Raw genomic sequence first — 6,062 nt, 5'->3', positions numbered from 1 at the left:
TGGCATTGGGAGTTGATCCTGGACACCCTGTACCTGCAATGTCCTCTCCTGCTTCACCTGCTGGGCCAACTCATCTTAGCCCCACAAGACTTAACTCAGACTTCATCCACTCGGGGACTTAGTGTCTTATACAGGGACAGTTTCACTATTAACCTATTGCAGCTTTCCTCTTCAAGACTCGTAAGATATTTGGGCTAGTGCCCAACCCAAATAGTTTCATACAGTAGCAAAGGAAGTATGGCCTACAGTAATCCTACAACTGTGGAAGTAGACGTTCTTCTTTAGTCACATGCTAGTGCTTTAAAATCTATATTGAGCATTTGTCAGTATTTATTTTTCAAAAGGATTTTATTTATTTATTCTAGAGAGAGAGAGAGCACAAGTGCAGGGAAGAGCAAAGGGAGAGATAGAGAGACAAGCAGAATCCACAGTGAGCACAGAGCCCAACACAGGGATTAATCCCACAACCTGAGATCATGCCCTGAGCCAAAATCAAGATTTGGATGCTTAACGCACTGAACTACTCCCATTTATAAGTATTTTTAAATGGTGCTTTTTATTAGTCATGGCATACCATGGCAAAAACACGCTTTCTTAAAACATAATTCTGTAAAGGATGCTGTTTATCCAGCTTAGCAGATCCCACTCACTACCAGAATCTTCATCTAACAGCATGGTTGGATCCATCAATCCAGGTGTCTTTACATTACAAACCTTATGGGAGCTTTTAATTCTGAAGTCAGCAAAGGCAATGTTGAAAAAGACTGACCCAGCACTCTGTAATAAGAATGACATAGCAGAACATTCTTAGGAATGTATCCTAACATCCAAGAAACCATACCTTTGATGACAGTACCAGGACATATAATTTTCTCTAGGTGTTTCATCTCTAAAATAGGGATAATAATGGTTATCACACACAATTGTCCTAATGATGAAGTGAAGAGAGCTTTGAATTAGAGATAAAAGTTGGGAGCATCAGCATATAGATAGTGTTTACACCCTTGGGAATTGATGAGATAATCTAGAGAGAGAGAGGGACTGAGAGAGGAAGAGTCCTCAGCCTCTTTCCAAATGTTTCCCATTCATTAGTTCATCCAACAACTGTTTTCTGAGTGCCATGATCTGTCCGTTACTGTGCCAGACATTAGAGATGCAGGGCTGAGCTTGGAGACCTGGAGAAAGCTCACAGTCTCCTGAGGGAGGCAGAGGGCACAAAAATACATACTTAATTACAAACTATGCTAAATGCTTCAAAGGAAAAGTCCCAGCTACTATGGATGAACTTAACAAGGACCTAATTAGATTAGATAAACTATCAAATGTAAAGCACCTAGCTTTGCCTCTGATACACTTGGTCAAGGAAGTCATACTAAAAGAGTGACAGTTATGCTGACACTGGAGGATTAGATGGAGCTAGCCGGGTGAAAAGTTGGGGGTAAGAGCAATGCCAGAAGAGGAACAGCATATAAGAAAGCCTGAGGCAGGAAATTTCTGGGGTATTCCCTGAAAGAGAACCCATGTAGGAAGCACATTTGACTGTTAGAAAATGACAATGCTCTATGTCTGGCCATTCAAGGCAGAACTCGCCCTCTTGCCACGTGGTTCAAAGGATGATAAGAACCATCTAATGTGTCTAGATACTACATTAACATAGTAATGACACACATGAATTGCAGCTGCCTGAAGTGGCCCTCTTTCTAACCTCTCCTTTCCTCACTACCTGCTCCCCACCAACCTGTACTCTTTGCCATCCAGTATGTCACTTTGGTGCACTATCCTGGGCATACCAATTCAAGGATGCATCATCCGTTGGCATGATATATTCAAAGTGCTGAATGGGAAAAATCTGCAGCCAAGACTACTCATCCAGAAAGCCTGTCATTTGGAATAGAAGGAGAGATTTAGAGATCATGAAGAAATTCATGATCACTAAACCACAGCTACAAGAAATATTAAAGGGGACTCTTGGAGTGGAAAGGAAGATCATAAGTGAGAATACAAAAAATAGGAAGCATAAAACCAGTAAAAATAAATATACCTATAAAAATCAGTAAATGAAGGGATGCCTGGGTGGCACAGTCAGTTAAGCATCTGCCTTTGGCTCAGGTCATGATCCCAAGGTCCTCGCATCAAGTTCCGCATCAGGCTCCCTGTTCAGTGGGGAGTCTGCGTCTCCCTCTGCCCCTTCCCTGCTCATTCTCTCTCTCTCTCTCTGTCTCCATTCTCTCTCTCTCTGTCAAATAAATAAATAAAATCTTTTTTAAAAATCAGTCAAGTGATTCACAAAATAAAAGTATACAAAATAGGACACCATATACCAAAATATGGGGAGGAACAGAGTAAAGAATGGGTTTAAACTTAAGCAACCATCAACTTTATATAGAGTATTATATGCAGAAGATGTTATATAAAAAAAAACTAATGGTAACCACAATCAAAAACCAATAACAGATATGCAAAGAATAAAGAGAAAGGAATCCAAGTATATCACTAAAGAAAGCCAGCAAACCATGAAAGAGAGAAGGACCAGGAAAAAAAAAACTCATAAAACAACCACAAAACAAAGGGGGGAAGTCAATAAATGCATATTAATAATTACTTTAAGTATAAAAGGACTAAAGGCTCCAATCAAAAGGTGTATGGTAGGGGGTATAGCTCAGGGGTAGAGCATTTGACTGCAAAAGGTGTATGGTGACGGAGTGGATTAAAAAAAAAAAAAAAAACAAGATTCATCTATATGCTGCCAGAAGAGACTCATTTCAGACCCAAAGACACCTGCAGATTGAAAGTGAGGGGATGGAGAAACATTTACCATGCAAACAGATGTCAAAAAGAAGGTGGGGCAGAAATACTAATATCAGAGGACAATCCAATAAGAAGATACAGCAATTATAAATATTTATGCACCCAACACAGGACCACCCAAATACATAAAACAGTTAATAACAAATACAAAGGAACTAATCAACAGTTATACAATAATAGGAGGAGACTCTAACACTCTACTTACATCAGTGGATAGACCATCCAAACAGAAAGTCAACAAAGAAAGAGTAGTTTTGAATGACACATCAGACTAGATAGAACTAACAAATATATTCAGAACATTCTAACCTAAAACAGCAGAATACACATTCTTTCTTTTTCTTCTGCACAAGGACGTTTATGGAAAATTCTGCTCCTCTCCACACTTAAGATTCCTTGATGGTAGCATGGGGGAGGGCTGGACGAGGGGATCCTCCTCCAGCTCCTCTCTAACCCAGATGTTCTAGCATACAGTTACCTGGCCCAACTAATAGGCACCCAGTGAGTGTCCTTGCCCAGCTTCTCCAAGAGCACTCTGAGCTGGCTGTGAGCACTTTGGAGGTCCAGAATACACATTCTTTCCAAGTGCCCATGGAATGTTCTCTAGAATAGATCACATATTGGGCCACAAAACAAATCTCAACAAATTCAAAAAAGACTGAAGTGATACCATACATCTTATCTGACTACATTATTTAAAGTTTTTATTTATTTATTTGACAGACAGAGATCACAAGTAGGCAGAGAGGCAGGCAGAGAGAGAGGGGAGGAAGCAGGCTCCCTGTTGAGCAGAGAACCCTATGTGGGGCTCAATCCCAAGACTCTGGGATCATGACTGTTGGGTCCATGGTCAAAGGAGCGAGACTGATACAAAGCGAAGGTCAAGCAAAGCTTTATTTCACGCCAAGCATCGAGAATCAAACTGACCAGCCAGGGCCATCTCTTGCAAAGAGGCGACCCCTCCCAGCCTCACAGACTAACTTTTATAGAGTAAAGAGTAAAGGCCATGTGGTTGAGCCTGCCACACACAGGTGGCCAACTGAATTACAATTCACCCTATAGTAACTACTTGAACTAGCCTGTCATTCTGGTCAGAATTGGCACCCAAAAGGCAGGACCCACATTCTTGGGTGGTTAGGGAGGTGCTTTCCCTATTGGATGTCTCCACCTGGCTTGACTCATCCTTGTATTCTGGGCTCTGTTACCTCCCCCTGACCTGACACGTCCTGGTATATGGGCTCTGTTATGAGGGGCTGGTCAATCATATTTTACTGGTTTCTCAGACTTGTTTCTAAGTAAGTTCCTCTGGGGGGGTGGCAGGCAGGGTCAATCTAAGTTTACTGCATAAACAACAAAATGGCTCACTCTGGCTAAGTAGGCCCTTACATGACCTGAGCTGAAGGCAGAGGCTTTAACCCACTGAGCCACCCAGGCACCCCTTTTCTGACTACATTATGAAACTAGAAATCAACCACAAGAAAAAATCTGGAAAGAACACAAATACACGGAGTTTAAATAACATGCAAACTAAACAATGAATGGGTCAACTAAGAAATCAGAAAAGAAATAAAAAATGACATGGAGGGGCACCTGGGTGGCTCAGTCAGTTAAGCATCTGACTCTTGATTTTAGAGCCTGCTTAAGATTCTCTAGCACCCTCTCTCTTTACCCTTCCCTGCTCACACACTCTCTCTCTCTGTCTCAAAAAAACAAAAACACATAAAAATAAAAACACAATGGGGCATCTGGGTGGCTCAGTTGGTTAGGCAGCTGCCTTTGGCTTAGGTCATGATCCTAGGGTCCCAGGATTAAGATGGAGCCCCATGTCAATCTTCCTGTCCAGCAGGGAGTCTCCTTTTCTCTCTCCCTCTGACTCTCCGCACTGCTCATTCTCTCTTTCTCTCTCAAATGAATAAATATCTTTATTTTTAAAAAAATGAAAATGTGATAGTCCCAAATCTTTGCAATGTAGCAAAAGCAATTCTAAAAGCAATTCTAATACCAATACAGGCCAACCTCAGAAAACAAAAACAATCTCAAAAAAGCCAACATAGATTTACACCCAAAGGAGCTAGAAAAAGGAGAAACAAAACCCCAAATCAGCAGAAAGAAAGGAATAATAAATATTAGAGCAGAAGTAGATGATATAAAAACTTAGAAAAACAATAGAACAGTTCAATGAAACCAGGAGCTGGTTCTGTGAAAAGATCAACAAAGCTGATAAAACTCTAGCCAGAGTCATCAAAAAGAAAAAGATGAAGGACCCAAGTAAACCAAGTCACTAATGAAAGAGCAACCAATACCACAGAAATACAAATAATTTTAAGAGAAATTATGAAAATTATATGCCAACCAATTAGACAACCTGGAAGAAATGAATAAATTCCTAGAAACTTATAACCTACCAAAACTAAAGCAGGAAGAAATAGCAATTTTGAACATACCAATTATCAGCAAGGAGACTCAATCAGTAATCAAAAAACTCCCAATAGGGGTACTTGGGTGGCTCAATTGGTTAAGTGTCCATCTCTTGATTTCAGCTCAGGTCATGATCTCAGAGTTGTGAAATCAAGCCCCACATCAGGCTCCTTGCTGGCCATGGACACTGCTTAAGATTCTCTCTTTCCCACTCCTCTGTCCCTCCCCACCAATGCCCTCTCTCTTAAAGAAAGAAAGAAAGAAAGAGGGGCGCCTGGGTGGCTCAGTGGGTTAAAGCCTCTGCTTTCGGCTCGGGTCATGATCTCAGGGTCCTGGGATGGAGCCCCATGTCGGGCTCTCTGCTCAGCAGGGAGCCTGCTTCCTCCTCTCTCTGCCTGCCTCTCTGCCTACTTGTGATCTCTGTCTGTCAAATAAATAAATAAAATCTAAAAAAAAAAGAAAGAAAGAAAGAAAGAAAGACAAAATCCTCCCAACAAACAAAAAGTCCAGAACCAGATGGCTTCACAGGTGAATTTTACCAAACATTTAGAGAAGAGTTAATACCTATTTTTCTCAAATTACTCCAAAAAATAGAAGAGGAAGGAAAACTTTCAAATGAATTCTATGAAGTCAAAATTATCCTGATACCAAAACTAGATAAAGACACCACTAAAAAAGAACTATAGGCCAATATCTCTGATGAACATAGATGCAAAAATCCTTAAGAAAATACTAGCAAATAAAATCCAACAACAGGGCGCCTGGGTGGCTCAGTGGGTTAAGCCGCTGCCTCCGGCTCAGGTCATGATCTCAGGGTCCTGGGATCGAGTCCCGCA

Source organism: Mustela nigripes, chromosome 14 (genome assembly GCF_022355385.1).
Source record: "Mustela nigripes isolate SB6536 chromosome 14, MUSNIG.SB6536, whole genome shotgun sequence".
In the NCBI taxonomy this organism is placed as follows: Eukaryota; Metazoa; Chordata; class Mammalia; order Carnivora; family Mustelidae; genus Mustela; species Mustela nigripes.
Note: the sequence above shows the minus strand (reverse complement) of the source record.